The sequence below is a fragment of the Eptesicus fuscus genome, chromosome 17 (genome assembly GCF_027574615.1).
Source record: "Eptesicus fuscus isolate TK198812 chromosome 17, DD_ASM_mEF_20220401, whole genome shotgun sequence".
NCBI lineage: Eukaryota > Metazoa > Chordata > Mammalia > Chiroptera > Vespertilionidae > Eptesicus > Eptesicus fuscus.
Window position 1 is genome coordinate 9,895,427 of NC_072489.1, and position 18,370 is coordinate 9,913,796.

At 44.6% G+C, this 18,370-nt stretch overlaps 1 protein-coding gene and 1 pseudogene across 3 annotated transcripts in view; both read right to left on the bottom strand.

Moving 5' to 3' along the window:
- Positions 1–18,370, bottom strand: part of NRG3 (neuregulin 3) — a 1,064,346-nt gene that overhangs the window by 1,021,382 nt on the left and 24,594 nt on the right. The window lies entirely within an intron of this gene.
- Positions 12,178–12,633, bottom strand: LOC103292872 (40S ribosomal protein S14-like; annotated as a pseudogene).

The window sequence follows — 18,370 nt, forward strand, 5'->3', positions numbered from 1 at the left end:
CTGTACAACATGATAGCCACCAGCCCACATGTGGCTAATGAGCACTTGAAATGCGACTCATCTGATTTGAGATGTGCTATAAGGGTAAATTACACACCAGATTTTGACTACTCAGTACACAAAATAAATGTAAAATATTCCATTCAGAACTTCTGTATGGATTACATGTTGAAATATTATTTTAGCTACATTCAGTTATATTAGATATATCATTGAAATTGAGTTCACCGGTTCCCTTTTACTTTTCTAACATGACTTCCGGAAAACCTTGAGTCACACATGTGGCTCACATACTCCTACTGGGCAGCGCTGAGCTGAGGGAGTCTCTCATCCTAATGGAGACACAGAGGCCTGAGAGCAAGGAATAGGCATTTCCTGGAATCTCAAAGCTCCTCTGGTTGCCCAGATGTCCAGAGCACAGAGCAACTACCACAGGTCTGTCCAGTCCCTGGGCAGGCAGAAGGAATAAATAAATGTGCTCTCTCAAGCGGGAGGCGCTGGACAAATTCCAGGGATCACAGGACTGGGGAAGGGGGGTTTCGAGCAGGCAGCTAATGCAGTAGTCTCCCCCATTCACTGACCAGTAAGAGAGCCCAAAACTCCATATTTAACAGTGTCAAGTAGCTCCTTACTACTTCCAGATTCAACACATTTCCATAGTTGAGCACCAAAGAAATTTTCAAACATTATTTGATATCGTGGGTTTTGGTGAAGAGATAAAATTAAGAGATATCTAGAGGATGGTTGATCCATTTCAAAAAAACTTGAAAGAAAGAAGTTCCTAACTGCTCAACAGCTATTTCATTTCTTTTACAGTCACCTATGACCCATACTTTTCTGTAATTTTGTATGGTCAAAAATGCAGCCTCTCCAAGCCAGCTGACCAGCCTTAAGCAGAGAAACCCCTCCTAGGTTCAGCACTGAGCACCAGGTACAGCCTAATCTGGAATGGGCACCTGCTCATTTGAGGATGGAAAAGCAAAGATACTCAGATCGGACCGATGCTTAAAATATGAGCAAGATTTCTTTACAGGGGAGCAGTGTAGCTCATATCCCAGTGCAGTCCCCAAAATCACGTATTTTAATATCTAATTTCTAAAGAGAATAGGCAATTCATGAAGAATAAACTGTTTTAATAAATGATATATTATCCCAGCATAAAATATTTGCCCAAGTGATCTTAGATAAAAATAAAGCCTGCGGCCTTCACAGGATACTACAATAACAAACGGTAGCAGAAAACAGCAGCTGGTGTTTGTGTTGAGAGCTTCAAGTCCATTCACATCTAATTTGAACCATTGGATATAACCTAAAAATTACCTGCGGGAGGTATTGTTTTCCCAGTTTCACAAATGACGGGACCCAAGAATTTATACCGAGGAAAGGACTAAAGCAAGAAGCAAAATTCAAGTCTCTTGAGAGCAAACTGTGTATTTTTAAACGATCCCCCTCAGATACTCACTTCAGTGTTGAGACTTCAATATCTGAAAGACTCAGTGGATTTGATTTTTAAAATTCTAAAAGAACGTGTGGGCTGCGTCCTAGGGGTTGTAAATGCAATATATGAATTTGCAGTTGCATGAAGAGCTGTGTGGGGAAAAAATTAATGGCTATTATTTGTTGAGCATTTTCTTATTTATTTTTCTCGTTATAAAAGTAACACATGTTCATCATAAAATATAAACAGTATTTAAATAATTATAGTTTCACAAACCAGAGGAAATGGCCATTATTGATGTATATGCAGAGGTGACCTTCGATGTTTTTAGTCGTCCATGCTGCACTCAGAAGGAGGGAAAAGTGGTTGTGATGTCACCTTAGACAGTCTTGGCACATGGAGTCATGTAATCTTATACCTTTTCAACCTCCTTTTTAAAGGCACAATATACTTTAAATATGCTTAAAGCCTGCTTCAATTTTTCCATATACACAGAGTAAAAATGTGGTCTCCTTCCTGGAAAAGGAGAGGATGAAGTTCATGGAGGCCTTGATTGCTGATCATGCATTCTATATGGGCTCACTGACCATCTATTGCTTCTTAAGTGCTGAGCAAGGTGCTAGATTAGAAGGACTTGGATCAGCCACAGTTCTGCCCTTAATATATTAAAAGCTACTAATTGAACTTGGCTTGCATGAGGACCCCGGCAGAGGGAGCGCCCTGGATCATCATTCCAAAGGAGTGAGGAAGACAGCGGCAGGCTTCATTCCATTGCTTCATTACTTGAAGCTCCATAATAGCTTCTGCGAAATAACCTTCCCTGATCAAGCCCTTAGTGGTTCTCTCAGAGCACCCGGAATAAACCCAATCATAAAACTGATTCAATATGGTGCCAGGCTCTTGAATGCTTTGTCCACTTTTATCTGACTTCCCCTCCCAATGACCCCATCAGGCAGTGCCTATAAGCACCTCCGTTTTAAAGATTTGGAAATTAAGACTTGGACACATTCATTAGCTGGACTACAGATTTATCCGACTCCCATGACCAGGCTCTGAACACCACAATATTGACCAGGGGAAGAGAGTAACAATGCATCAAGTTCAAGGAGCCTGGCCTGGAAGGCACCTGGTTGACCGGATCCCTGCCAAACTTGTATCTTGTCCTCCCAGGTTCAGTGCTTCAGCCCATGGTTCTTTCGGATATAAGAGTAAGCTGAGGTTGCCTCCCACACAAAACCCTTCTCACCTTTTATTATCCCTAGCTGCAATATTCTTCTCCACATTCATAAGCTTCACTCATCAAAAAAGATTTCCGTGCTCACCCATTCTAGCACATGCTCTCTAATAGCACTCTGCTCCCCCCACCCCATAAAACATGAATGAAGCAGGTTTCAGAGCAGTCAGTGCCAAGTAATACTCTGCATGTAAAAAGGCACTGGCATGCACCCAAATACACTCACATATTCATATACCCCATCCAAACCCTGCAAGAAAATACAAAAAGAACAAGGAAAAGCTGAGGAAAGAAAAAAGAAAAGTATCTGGAAAGCATTGTCCTGAGATTTTAATAATGATGGTTTTTTTCCTAGTGAATAAGATTTTTGAGATTTTTTCTATGTTTTGTTTACCTGCACTTTCTAATCTTTGGTAATTAACATATATTATTCTCACAGTACATTTCAAAAGCATAATGGCAACTCTAAAATAAGCAATAACCAACATTTGGGTTTTTGTTTTTGTTTGTTTTTGTTTTTTCAAGAAAACATATTTACTTGAGCAGTTGCTTAGGTTCTCCCTAAATTGGGTATCCAATGTCATGGCAAGTAATTCAGGGATCACTGTGTGGCCATTGCCCTGTGCAGGAGCTTCTTCAGAGGTCAGGGGAGGGGGTCGACGGAAGTAAAAGGAGTGAAAGGGATGGTTTTAACAATAATAGGAGCAACAATTAGTAGCTGAGGAGGAAATGTCCCACCTGATAATCTCGTCCCAGAAAAAGCAACTCTGTGCAAGGGCATGAAACACACACAAAAACCAGCACCCCGAATAAGAGCAGCAAAGAGACTCTGCCACACCCATCCTCACCCGCCCAACCCTCAAAAGTGAGATGCCCTAGGGTACCAGTGTCTCCTGGCCACAGCTGAGGAAAGTGGCGGTGTCCTGGGGGACTCATTCCTGAGCACTGAGGGGAGGGGCAGGCATAGTTCCTTGCACTCCCAGGACACGCTCAGCAGCGGGCTTTACATCTGTGTAGTGCTTTACCTGAAAATCCCATGTTAATATCCATTCTTAGCTCAAAAAGACATGAACTCTCCACTTCCATAACTGAGATACTCTGCAACTTTTAGTCAAATGCCAAAGTATCTCTGAGGCTTTGCCGATATAGCCAAGGCAGTGAAGCCCCTACACAACACATTGGCATCAATCAAATCAATGGGAAAGAAACGGCTATCATCATATTGGTGACCAAATAAAAAGCACTTTTTAAGAAATAACTGCTGACACAAATTTACATTCATTCTGAGGATAAATTCCACTGATTAACCTGGCTTTGCCTGAAGTATAAATGTTAGGGGGAAATGTAACTCATTCTAAGAAGGTGTTTATCAAAATAATCATTCAGCAGCTCTCACCTCCCAGAGCATCGAGCATGCGTGGCATTCATGCCCACAGTGGGGCAGCTCAGTGCCACGCAGGGCAGGGCGTGCATGCTTCTCAGACGAACAGGCAACACCAGGTGTTTGTATTTTGGTCTAAGAACTGTTATCACTAAATTTAATAAATACTCAAAGTGGAATATTTTATGGCTTTCCACAGGTTATGTTTAATACTTGTTTAATTAAGGTTAAAAATGAGTGTTGATCCAATACGCTCAAGTGCTTTTTCTTGGAAAATCATTGAGTACTCAGGACTCCAGGCTGCAAGGGCTACTCTCAAGTTACCAGTTGAAGGGATTTGCTTTGCTGGCCTTTCCAATACCTTCTCGCTCTGTGTTTTGGTGGGTTGTTTTTCTGTGTGTTTTTTGTTTGTTTGTTTGTTTGTTTGTCTGTTTTTGCCCTTCATTGGAAGCTAGAGCTGGAGAACATACTAGTATAGTCTATTTCACTTGGTGTCCGGTAGGCAAACAGCAAGCGGAGCAGATTATGGGGTGGGAAAGAGTGGGTGACTCATAGGTTATCACCTGCCACAACCATCAAATGTCCTCCCCTTCAGGATTTTAGAGTGAGGTTTTGACACTAAAAATGCTAATTAAGAAAGCTATCAGTGCAGAAAAGTATTCATTTATTCACCTGAAAAGCAGTTTAGATATTTTGTAAAATTCCAGAAAGGGGGCTTTTTAATGACATATTGCAAAGATCATGCTTACAACATATGTTTCTGAGCATGGAAAAACAGATACAATTTTAGGGCCACTGAACAATGCAATGACAGACCATGTAAAAACTTTATGAGAACTAAGAAAAAGACATGAAACACTAATGCAAAAAGATACATGCACCTCCATGTTTATTGCCACAGCATCATTTACAATGACCAAGACATGGAAGCAACCTAAACATCCATCAATAGATGGGTGGATGGATAAAGAAAATGTGATATATCTACATATAGATAGATATAGATATAGATATAGATATAGATATAGATATAGATATAGATATAGATATAGATGATATAGATATAGATATATAGATATAGGTATAGACATAGATATAGACATAGATATAGTTGATGTAGATATAGAATGTGTGGGTGGATCTTGAGGGCATTATGCTAAGTGAAATATGGGACAGACAGAGAAAGATAAATACCGTAAGATGACATTGATGTGGAATCTAACAATAAAATGAAACAAACGAAAACCACACTCATAGATAAAACATCAGATTGGTGGTTGCCAAGGAGGGGTTTGGGGATAGGCAACATGGCTGAAGGTGATCAAAAGGAACATACTTCCAGTTATAAAGTAAATAAGACCTGGGATGTAATGTACAGCATGGTGACTATAGTTAATGATACTGTGTCATATATTTAAAGATTGCTAAGAGATTAGCTCTTGAAAGTTCTCATCACAAGAAAACAGATCTCTCTCATATTTTGATTAGAAGCTGTGTGCCTCAGATTTAAATATTACTGTTCCTAAGAAACTGAAATTGCTTTGTAGACTCAAACCCTGCCTTCATTCCTAGAGAGAGAAGAGTCTGAATTGGTATCATGTGGATACAACTAGCTTCTCCCTCTCCTCACTTCTCAAAGAACCTTTAAGATTTTGCCAACAGGCTATTCTTCTTACACTGTAGTAACGCGTGTGCCAAAAACTGTTCACAGGTTTGGAGCCAAATTTGGATCAATGTGCAATGAGCGTTTTTGCTACAGCTGAGTGCATACCCTGTGGGATGAAAGCCTGGGCTAAAGGACTCAAATGGAGCAGGTAAAACACTGAACAATCTCTGGGTGAGGGAGCCAGAGCCTCGTCCTCTGAATGTGCGAGAACTCTGCCTCGTGAGCCTTTGGGGGAGTGAGCTCAGCAACCGCCCACCCACCCCGAGCAGTGATCAGTGAACCGGGACCTGCAGTGGAGATGCGGCATTCCTTGGGATGTGGTCAGGATAGCTTGTACTTTTCTCTTGCTTATTTTGTGTTAAGTCTATTAATCTTTTTATCCTCTCCCCGACATTTCTAGTACTTGCATTCTTTTAGCTTTCATAGTTGAAAACAACTGTGCTAATCATACCTGAGTGGCTAATCTCTCTTTACTATGCCAGTATTCTGGAAATTGCCTCATCTCAAGGCAGATGGAAGGCTTCAAGAGAGTATAAGGAACCAGACCCTCTTCAGTTCACCCTGGTCATGGGAATGTGCTAAGAAGTACTTGCCTACAGTGAAACAACCCAAAAAAACTATTTCAGGTGGTCATCTTGCTTTAGCCACCATCTCACCACCATCACAACCTTACCACATCATCACTGTGACCATCGTCATCCTCTCACCCCCACTATCACCGTTACCACCACCCATGTACTGGGTTGAACAGTGTCCCTCCAAAAAAATCATGTACACTTGAAACCCAGGAATGTGACTTTATTTACATCTTTCCAGATATAATCAGGATGAAGGCATATTGACTGAAGTAAGATGGGCCCTAAAACCAATATGATTGCTGTCTTTATCAGGAGAGGAAAATCTGGACACACAAACAGACACACAAGGGAGAAGGAGGCAGAGATTGAAGGGATGCCAAGGATGGCTGGCAACCACCAGAAGCCAGAGGAGGCATGGAAGGATTCTACTCTAGAGCCTCAGACCTTGACCTTGACCCACCAAGACCTTGACCTCAGACTTCTGGACTCCAGTACCTGAAAGAAGATTTCTATTGCTTTAAGCCGCCCAGTGTGTGATTTCTATTGCTTTAAGCCGCCCAGTGTGAAGATTTCTATTGCTTTAAGCCGCCCATCACAGCTGCCCTAGGAAACTTCTACTCCTCCCATCACCTCGATCACCCCATCACTCCCACCACCATCAGCACCACCTCCCTCCTCATCATGATGACAAAAATGACTCGGATAACATCCTTTCAAGCCAACACTGGGACTTAGTTTTAGTGGTCAGTGGCTGACAGCACAATATGGACTCATTAAGTGTCTTAACCACCAATGGTCTGACCCCTGCTACTGGGATTACAGATTTAAGGTCTCTCCTTTTTCATCCGCGAATTTCTAGTTTGAGCTTAATGTGCCCACTTCTCCCCATTCCCACACAAAGAAAAACAAAAATGGTTTGGCATGATAGAGACATCAAAGATAATTCATTTAACCCCATAATCAGACAGAGCTGGGAAATGATCTCTAGAAAGAAGAAATACCTTGTATAAAGTCAGTGAATAAACTTCTAACAAAATCAGATCCAGAACTCAGACCTCCAAATCCACCCAATTAACTCTATAAGATGTCTTGCTAGGGAAGTGGATGCAGTATTTTTAATATCTACTGCTGAATATTAGGAAGTGATGTGTGAAAAGTATAAACATTCCTCACCTTGCTTCCAACTACTTGGCTCATTTAAATCTCATTGTGTCTTCCCAGAAAAAAAAATGTGTAGTCCTGGCCCAAAGATAAAATTACTGAAATATTCACTATGATAACCGTGGTGGAATTATCACATGATGACATCTGAGAAAGATATTTTCTATATTAGCAATGCATAACTGAAGTATCCCTACAGCTCAGGGGCATATCCTTAAGATGAACTCCATATCTACACTAATAAAAGAGAAACATGCAAATTAACCATCACTCTGCTACACCCATAAGCCACACCCACCAGCCAATAAGGAGCGAGTATGCAAATTAACCCAATCAAGATGGCAGCCGGCCACAGAGCTGGAGCAAGCAGGAGGCTTGGGTTGCCCTGGCAATGGAAGAAGCCAAGCTACTCGCCTGCCCTGGCTGGCCCTAGACTCCGCTCAAGGCTACAAAGTTTCAATTATAGAAGATAAATAAATCCCAACAAAAATGGCGGCAGCCATGGCGCTGGAGCTGAGCAGGAGGCTTGGATTGCTCCCGGCGATGGAGGAAGCCAAGCTTCCCGCCCTGGACAGCCCTGGCCTCCACTCAAGGCTACAAAGTTTCAATTATAGAAGATAAATAAATCCTAGATACTTGCTTCCAGTGGGCCTGGCCTCCGCTCAAGGAGGTGCTGAAAAAAAAAAAAGAGAGAGAGAGAGAGAGAGAGAGAGAGAGAGAGAGAGAGAGAGAGAGAGAGAAAGGAGGGGCTGGGATCTTGGGTCATCGGCCGGGGGGGGGGGGGGGTGGTGATGAGGCCAGGATGGGACAGCAGGGGCTGTTGGGGATAAGCAGAGCAGCAGGGGGGCCAGTTGGGGCTGAGCAGGCTGTCAATGGGGGTCAGTTGGAGGTGATCAGGACAGCGGGGGGGAGGGGGGGAGTTTGGAGTGAGCAGGCCAGCAGGGGGCAATTGGGGGTGAGCAGGCCAGTGGGGAGGGGAGGTGTGGGCGAGCAGGCCATCAGGGGGGGCAGTTGGGGGTGAGCAGGCTGGCACGGGGGGCAGTTGGGGGTGATCTGGATGGCGGGGGGGCATTTGGGGGCGAGTAGGCCAGCAGCATGGGGCAGTTGGGGGCGAGCAGGCTGGCAGGCAGAGTGGTTAGGGGCAATCAGGCAGGCAGGCAGGTGAGTGGCTGGAGCCAGCAGTCCCGGATTGTGAGAGGGATGTCTGACTGTCAGTTTAGGTCCGATCCCCGTAAACCAGCAGTAGGACATCCACTGAGGGGTCCCAGATTGGAGAGGGTGCAGACCGGGCTGAGGAACACCCCCCACCCCCCGTGCACGAATTTCGTGCACCAGGCCACTAGTACCTATATAAAACTGAAACAACTTAGAGGTCTTCTCAAAGCAAATCTGAGGGAAAATTCTTATCAAGTAATCAGGAGGACACTTGGGAATCAGGCGAGCTGTGATCAGTATGTTAATGAAGATTATCTACATCTTGCATCTAAGCATCAACAAATTAAAGAGGGCCTGTGTTTCTAAAGCATCTGGTAAAGACAAACCTAATGATAAACACAATTAGGCATATTTATTCCTTTTGTTCTTTGAAAGTCATCTAATTGTCCTAGCTTTCAAATCAGAGTGCCTTAAGGTGCAATCTCGGATACTGAAAATGACACTTCTAAACCCCAACTTCTGAAATTTTTGGAAGAAGAGTATTGAGGAATTTGAATTTTGATATACAAACTGTGAGCTCCACTATTAAAAAAATAGTAACTGTTAAGGTTAGTTCCACAAAGCAAGATGTAATTCTGTACAATTCAGTTCCACATTTAGAGTCAAAAAGAGTTCATCTACACAGTTATCCAGTTAATCTGAGTACTTTCAGCTGAAAAAAATTTAAAACAGCAGTTTCCTTAACATCAGTTCCTTTAGAAATAGTTTTATTACAAATCTCCCCTTTTTCTTTTACCCAGTTGATACTCAGTTTCATAATGTCATTAAGATAGCACTTCTCTCACATATAAAAATAATTATGTAAATGGACTAACAAAACACACATATACTTTTAAATTTTAACCAGTCAGTGGGATGTGCCCCTATTATTTCCTAAGACTCAATCATTGAGCATATAATAACCTGCAATTCCATCATCTTCCACTGTTTCAGTCTCCGCCAGAGAAGACACCACCACATACCATGATACATTACTTTTTCTCCTAATCAGCATGCATATCAGAAGCTACTCTCTCCTTTTAGATAGTGGATGCAGGTCCTCTGCAATTCTTAGAGTAAGCAAGCAAGAATTCTAAAACCAAATCTATTGCTTGTTTTGCTTAAATGTTTAATGTTTTCCCTAAATAATTCATGTCTTCCCAAAAATAGGTCAGATATGACACGGGTAGCAATGGAAACTAGAAAATGCTTCAAATGGTGCTACTTTTCCTAGGAACACATACCCTATTGGAAGTCTAACAGGAATCTCAAATGTAGTAAGTCCCACACCAAATTGACTGACTTCCTCACTACCAACCTCTTCTCCTCCAGTGGGACAGCTTAAAGAAAACAAACAGACAAAGCTCTCTCTATTCACACTAGATTGCTCTCTTTCCCTAATCCCTCTGTCCCTCCCCGCTCCTTAGCAATCTTTATTGTGGACACCATTCGGAAATACCTTTCAAATCAGAACATCTCATCTGCACTTCTCTGCTCCCGCTCCAGTTCCTGCGCAGGCACCTTTCACCCGGCCACTGCGAGAGCTTACCTGCTCTCCTGGCTTCCACTCCTGCCCCTCCATTGTCTGTTTTCTACACAAGACAACTAACTACACCCCGACTTGGCTATTTCCGGCTGTTTTCCATCTCTCACAGAATAAATTCAAAATACTTGCCGTAACCTCACACTGGCTTGCTCTCAGAACTCCTGGGCTGTTGTTCTGTCCCCATGGCCCTGCCTTCCAGACAGGACAAACAGAACCCCACATCAAGCTCGCGGCACATGCTCGTCCTCCTTGTCTAGAATGCATTTTTGCAAACATTGTCTTGACCTCAGAACTTTCTCAAATGCCGCCTCCTCAAAGAGTCCTTCTCCAGCCACCCTGCGTAAGATATTCCCCTTGGTCATATCACATGAATGAAGGATCAGCTCGTCATGAAAGTGACAATGATGACTTAGGATGAGATGAGAGAGCACCTGGAGAAGGAACATTTGGCTGCACATGGTATGGAAGAGCAGGGTCTATTTTTTGTTGGAAAATAAAATTTGCCTTTTTAATGAAGATGATGATGATGATGATGATGATGATGATGATGATAACTACAGCAACAGTAGCCAACATTCATAGAACATATGCCCAGCACTGTTCTGGCTATTTTGTCATTCCCAATTATGGGTGAATGACAAAATCCATTTAATTCTTACAGCCTTGGAGGTAGGTACATTTTTGTTCCCTTTTATAGATTAAGTAACTAATATACCAAGAATACCTAGAAAAGCTTGCATAGCCCCAAACAAGTTAATCTGATCAGGAAGGCTTTTAAAAGAAACACGACCTAACAAAATCATGCAATGTAAGGCTATGGAAATATCGCTGTTTTTAGAGAGCTGCTTCCTCTAACAAAGGGAAAGTGACCCAAGAGATGCGGAACCCTCTCAAAAGGCAAGTCCCAGTCATGCAATCACAAGTAATCCCAAAGGCAAAACAGAATGCATTCCAAGTGCCAATCCAGCTACAGGGTGAGGGATGATTTTTAAAGAGGAAAACTGTTTAGCAGTAATGATTAGCAGTAATGACCTATAAGAACAATATAGAAAAATGCATAAATTTCCAGAAAGAGCTGAAATTGTGCTAAAAGTATGAGTTTCCAAAGGAGTCCCTTATGTTCTACTGAATCTAGCAAGGACATTTTCTGTAATTTCCTATGAATTACAGTAACAGATGTGAAAGAGAATATTATTTTGCCTACTCCTCTCTAATTCCATGTTCTGTTGGGAGGTGGGAAAGAAATTTGGTACAAGGAAACCACACATGTCAAACCTTTAAAACTCAGGTCTGCTGTCCAAGAAATAACACATCCAAGTAGCCAGAGGGTTTGCAGATTAGAGAATGTTCCACAAACCTGGAGGAGAAGGAGAATGGGAAAGACCAAAAGAACTCTGAAGAGCCCTAACCGGTTTGGCTCAGTGGATAGACCATCGGCCTGCGGACTGAAGGGTCCCAGGTTCAATTCCGATCAAGGGCATGTACCTTGGTTGTGGGCATATCCCCACTAGGGGGTGTGCAGGAGGCAGCTGATCTATGTTTCTCTCTCATCGATGTTTCTAACTATCCCTGTCCCTTCCTCTCTGTAAAAAATCAATAAAATATATTAAATTAAAAAAAAAGAACTCTGAAGATAACTGAGTATAGTGTGGTTTGCAACAAGGGGAAGAGGATGGGATCTATGATCCAGGAAAAAAATAGTGATTTGTGAGCATATAAAAAACAACAGTGATCGCTTAGGGCCAATGTGGATTCATGAAGAATGATTCGGGCCAATTGAGTGCCTTTTCTTTTTTCTTTTTTTTTTGCTAAAGTTAGATAATGGCACATAATGGCACATCATGAACAATATAAAGCTGGGAGGATCAGTTAATATGCTGCATAAAGGCTAGAACAGTCCTGGTCTGGATGGCTATCATTTTTTTTGGTGGACACTAAGGCAATTTATTAAGAGAAAACAATAATTTGAGGAGTCCCGTTCACAGAGGGCGACCACGGCAACCCCCCTTCCTGCGGGTGCTGCCGGAGGGGATGGGAGTGACATCCTCAATCCAACAGACCTTCATTCCCGAGCGGGCAGGGGCTCTTAGAGCTGACTGGGCCCCTGGTCCAGGAGTCTTGGTCCTATTTCTACCTGTGGCCCAAAGTTTGATGTGAAGAGCAGCGATGCCCAGCTCCTGGCACCTCTGGGCCACATCCTGGGCAGCCTACATGGCATCGTACGGAGAGCACGCATCTCAGTCAGCCTTTACCTTCATCCCACCAGTCACACGGCAGATGGTTTCCTGGCCATAAACATCAGTGACGTGGACAAAAGTGTCATTGAAGGATGCAAAGATGTGGCAGACCCCAAATACATTTTCTCCTTCAGCCACCTGAGGTCCCAGGCTGATGACCTGTTCTTCCTTCTTTTCCTCCCCCTTGCGAGGTGCCATGTGTCTCAACCAGACTCCGCCACCGGTAAGAGATGGGAGAGGGCGGGGCTCGCTATCAATTTTTAAGCACTAATTATTTACCTCCTTTCATTCTTTCCAGAAACGTCTAAGGTAGGTACTTTGATACCCTTCTCATAAAATTGAGAGGTGACTTGGTAAAGATGAGTCATTGACGAAGGAGGAGGCTTCAGAGTCTGTGAGTGAGTCCTGCACTCCTAGCGACCAGGACGCTGCGGTGCGAAGCCCTGCCCTCGGACAAGGCACTGTGAGGCCATTCATTTACCTCCGAGGTGATCGGCCCGTGAAAAGACACCCTCGGTCTTCACGCGTGTGAAGAGAGACAGGCTCATTCTTTGGTTCCATCGCCCCATGAGGAGCATGCGTAGAAGGCAGAATGTGCCTGAATGAGGCAGCACTTCTAAGGATGAGCCCATCGGATAACAGAAGGGAGAGTCTAAGGGGACCCCGCGCCCTGCCCCAGAGGACTCCACACAGAGGCTGAGGGCCACTTCCGTGGAGAGATTCAAACCAGAGGTGAAGCCCATGGATCTCCTCCCGCGTCTGAGGCAGTGAGGATGCGACCTGGGCTATGACTGAGATAAACTGGAGTCGCGAAGGCAGAGCGGTCCATGTTTGCCACCTGGGTCATAGGTGCCCTTGTCTAAGCCGCATTTCCAAAGAAGCACTGACAGCATGCGTGTGCCTGGCGTGAGGGCCAGGGCTCTGCGGGAATCACTGGGTAATCCCGAGTCCACCTTGGGCGTTAACGTGGATAACACGGGAACAGGTGAACACACATGTTTTCTTTCACTCCGCACCATCGCCCTGAAACCACAGTGGTCCATCCTGTGGCCTGGGCCAGGCCTTCCAACGACAGCCAATGAGGCTGCAAGCCCTGGGGGTTAGACTCTGCAGATGGGGTCACTGGAGTGTCTGAAACCGTGCGGTGCTGGCCATATGATGCGCTGGCTCTCGGCACACTGGTATCACTCAACCACCATTAAGCGCTATTAGCCCAACAGAAACACCAACGGCAGCAACTGGGCCAGATTCGATGCGTCCTGGCAACATTTATCTCCCTTCTCACCAGCTTATTCAATTTTGTTTTCTTTTATCACATTACCCCACTGCCTGGCCTTTCAGGAGTTAAAGAAAAACCTCATACATGACTTGTGCCTAATCTGTTATGAGAAACACAGCTGGTCCTCTCGCTGTTCCCAGCACACCGAGAAATGATTGTGAGATACAATTTCATGCCGTGCACCTGGGGGCAGGTGGTGCCTGAGCTGGAACCACGCCTGCCAGGAGGACTGGGGCTCTGAGTCTGTAAAAGCACAAAGGGAAAAACATCCCATTTCCTCATGTACCACATCACATGTGGCACAAATATCTTTTGAGATATTTTAGAATCTAACTGAACAGTTCATAGGAAGCAACAGACATCTTTAAATCACAACCCTACACCCTGGCAGGAGTGCTCAGTGGTTAGAGCATCAGCCCACATACCGAAGGGTCTTGGGTTCAATTACCCGTCAAGAACACCTACCTGGGTCACAGGTTTGATCTGTGGCTCTGGTGGGGGCACTTTTGGGAGGCAACCAATCAATGTCACATCAATGTTTCTCTCCCCCCGCCACTTCCTCCCTTCCACTCTCTCTAAAAAAAAAAAAGAAAAAAATAAATCTTCAGGTGAGGATTAACCAAAAAAATAAAAATAAATAAATCCCAACCCTAATTCCAAATTCCAACCCCTCATATCACCAGCAGGGGGATCACGGGCCAGTTATTAACTACTCTGCATTTCAAGCTCCTTTTCGGTGAAATGAAAATAATCATAGCACCTGCCCCATCAGACCGTGTTGGAATTAAATGAGATGCTGTCACAGACCCTGACAAGTACTTAGGAAAGGCTCAATGCAGTATAATGCCGCCATGAATAGTGTTTTCAGTGGTTTCCTTTAGGAAAGTAGAAGGTAAATTTCACTCAGGAGCCCAAGATTGTAAAGTTAAAGAGGTGCTGGCTGTGACCACTTCACTCGCTAATGCACTGCGCATCCTAGGCGCCCGTCAACCACCTGCCCTGCCTCGGCCAAGCTCGAGGCTCTGCAGCCCCCCCTCTGCCTCAGGACGAAGCGCACCCGTAACTTCTTTCCCTCTCCTCCCAACTGTGGCCCTTCACTTCAGGAATGTCTCTCTGCCCCTTTCCGTTGTTTGGGAAAGAAATCCCCATTTTGAGAGTTTGGCTTGAGAAGCATCCCTGTGATGTGCTTCTCTAAAGAAAAGGCAATACCAGGAGCCCTTGCGAGGTCACCCACAGAGGATCGGTGAGAACGTACGAACACACAGAGAGCCCCTGGCAAATATCACGGAAGCCCTCCCCGCCCCGGTCACCACCATCAGAGGCCGTCAGAGCCGGCTCCTCCTCTGGAAGCAGCTTATCCTGCCCGGAAGGTGGGCACACTGCATACCTCCTGGGGCTGTTGCCAGGTCGAGCCAGTGCGTGAATGAAACAAATGACAAATGGCGCAGCGTGTGTGCACAGGGGACCCTCCTTTGTGCATCATTTGTGCTTGCTCTGTGAAAGTTGGGTAATTCCCAGAACAGACTAACCTGACCCCTACCTTCTGCAACCTCTCTTCTCTGTTTGTTTAAGACTCCACTTAATTTTAATAACTACAAAACTGAAATTTTACTATCCAGTGGTGAAGATTTCAGATAGAGAGACTATACATTGTATTAATAGAAACCCAGTGCGCCCTAGAAGAGCCTGCACCAGCTGAGTATGTTCATGGGCCAGTCGCTGGCATCACGGGCTCTCTCCTCAGCACTGGGGGCACGGGGCATCCCTGGCTGCAGGCCTGCTCCCACCGCTGCCCAGGGAGTGGAGATGCGGCGGACACAAGGTCTCAGGCCCAACCCCGCCACGTCAGCAAAGTCACTACCGTGTGTGACGGCCTCAGGATCCCAAGACAGTCTGTGCCATCCCAGCATTACACCTCAGCACCCACGTCTTTCTTTCCCTTGGGATTTCTCGATGGAGAAGGGGTGGTCCCTGACTCACCAAGAAGAGAGAGAGAAGAAGGGAGAAAAGCAGGGAGGGAGGGAGAAGGGAACTATCTTTAAATAACAACAAACAATTTCATTTTTCGTGGAAACTTTATATTCCATCATCCTACAACTTGGGTTCATGACATCCCTAACACTTGCTAGAAATAAATTTAGAACCTTGTATAGTTCTGAAAACAAAATATTCCCACAAAGCCTCTTCCAACACTTCTCATTCGCTATTCTGTCTCTTACCACCTAAATGAAAATAAACTCATATTTCGGCTGCAGTATAAACAGCACACGCCCTGAATGTTTCCGTGTTTCCACAGCACTTACTCAGACGGGTGAGGAGTGTAACTACCATTCGTAACATTTCCTACCCGGAGCAGCGAAACTTGCTTTAGATTACACATACAATGCACACACACGAAGTTCAGAGCAGCCTAATGTTTACTCTAGACTGCTATATTACCAGAGCGTAAACACCTAACACGTTTACAGAAACCCAGCGAAACGAAACTGTCAGTGTCGGCCTTCGGTGTCCAGGCAAACTCAGCATGATGAGGAGCCCGGCTGGTGTGCTGTCTTCGCCGAGGACATTCCCCTTGACAGGTGCTCACACGGCTGTAACTCCCGGTGTATGTGTTTAAGGTTCTCGGACTCTCCCACATCCATTTGGCTCGATGTCTACAGTAACTTAGAGCAGTGAATCTGTATCAACGTTAAATGGCATTACTTTGCCAATTTAGCGACTCATGTAAAGAAAGAAAAACGTTTGTTGAGAAAATTGTGGCATCACACATGTTTAGAAAAGTACATATGCAGATTTCTACACACACACACACACACACACACACACACACACGTTTCTATTCATTTTAGGGAACCAGCTGTCACGTTCCACAGGTGTGGCACCTGCAATGCTGCTGGCTGCCTAGGATACACATCTGACCAGCAGGGCCTGCATCCTGGCTGTGACACGGTTCACTCTAAGCATGCAAAAAGGCGAGCAGCTCCGAGTCAGCAAGAACCAGGCGCCTCGTCCCCAGGCCTGTGGTTTCCTGGCCTCGAGGTGGATGCGGCAGCTCTGGGCATCACCATCCCCCTGAAAGTTAGCAAGTACAGATCACAACACACAAGCTCCCTGGTGGCTGTCCGCCCTTCCACGTGGGTAAGAAATCCTTTCCCGCTCCGGGCGCAGTCCCCCTGACCTCGCTTGGCCAGCACAGTGCCCACTCCTAAACCATTCTGGGGTAAGGAGCCTTGGAGTCACCAGGGACGGCCCATCCAATCACAGTTCTTCCCTCTGGGACCAGCATATCAATGAGCACAAACAGTGAAACGATTTTACTATTTCACCAAACTAATGTTACGTAAAAAACAGTACTCCCGTGGAATGACGCTCACTGTTAGAAATGGAAAACGCAGCGCATTAGTATTGAGGCGATTCTAGCCGTACCAGGGGTTTTGCTGCATGCTTCCGCCCTGGTGACCCCATTTAAGTCTTGCATCTTCTCCCACAGGCAGATATTGTTATTCTACAGTTAGTCAGGCAATTAAACTCATGTTAAATGAAGGGCTTATTTATCAATCTCTTTTAAAATATTAGTTTAACTTTTGTTCTTATTAAAACCCTGGGATAGGGGAACGGCATGAAAAATTAAGGACATTTATAATGGGATACAATGAAATTTAAGTGAGAAATTCAACAAAATCGAAGTCAACCGTAATCCCATCACTCAGAAAGAACTGTTTTTGGCAATTTTGTGTATTGCTAACAATGTTTATTTTCTAAAGTGTTCATGGATAACCAGAGGTAGCTACTGTTTTAAGCCTGCTTTTTATACTGCATATTACATGGTAAATGTTTCCCCATGCTGTGATTTGAAAGAAGTGATTGCAATGCCTAGATTGCTGAAAATTTGTGTTAGCAAACCTTTACAAGCATTTCCGTTTTGAACTCCCTCACACAAAAATCTTTGAACACAACTTCCTTCCCCTCTCCCTCCCTCTCTCTTCCTTCCTTTCTTCCAGTTAGAGGCCTGGAAGTGGAATTCCTGGACAGAGTAAGGAAACACATTGAAATATTTTCATATCCAACAATATTTCCACCCATTTCACACTGCATCTAATAATGTTGGGGCCTGGCTGGTGTTGCTAAATGGTTAGAGCATCGTCCTGTGCACCAGAAGGTTGAGGGTTCGATTTCCAGTCAAGGGCACATACCCGGGTTGCGGGTTCAATCCTGCCTGGTCAGGGTGCATGCAGAAGGCAACCAATTGCTGTTTCTCTCTCACATCTCCCTCCCTCCCTTCCATTCTCTCTGAAATCAATGGGGGAAAAAAGGCCTCAGATGGGGATTAAAATAATAACAACAATAATAATAATGTGTATTATAATCAAATTTATTGCCAAATTGTTAGCCAGCAGGAAAAGTTCAGATTTCCCGTAAATCATTTTACTCAGGGGGTAGATTCGGCCAACCCTGGAGATGGAGAGAGAATCGGAGTCTGAGAGTTGCCTTGGGCCTTGCCTTGGCCTGAGGAATTTCTAGTGCTTGGCTTGTCAGGGAGGCGTTATGTGGGAAGTCTGCTCTGGTCCTTTCCTCTGACTGTTGGCTCTTTACGACCACATCCTGTTCTTCCCCCACATGGCCAACCACTCGGATCTGAAGGAACAGTCCTGGCTG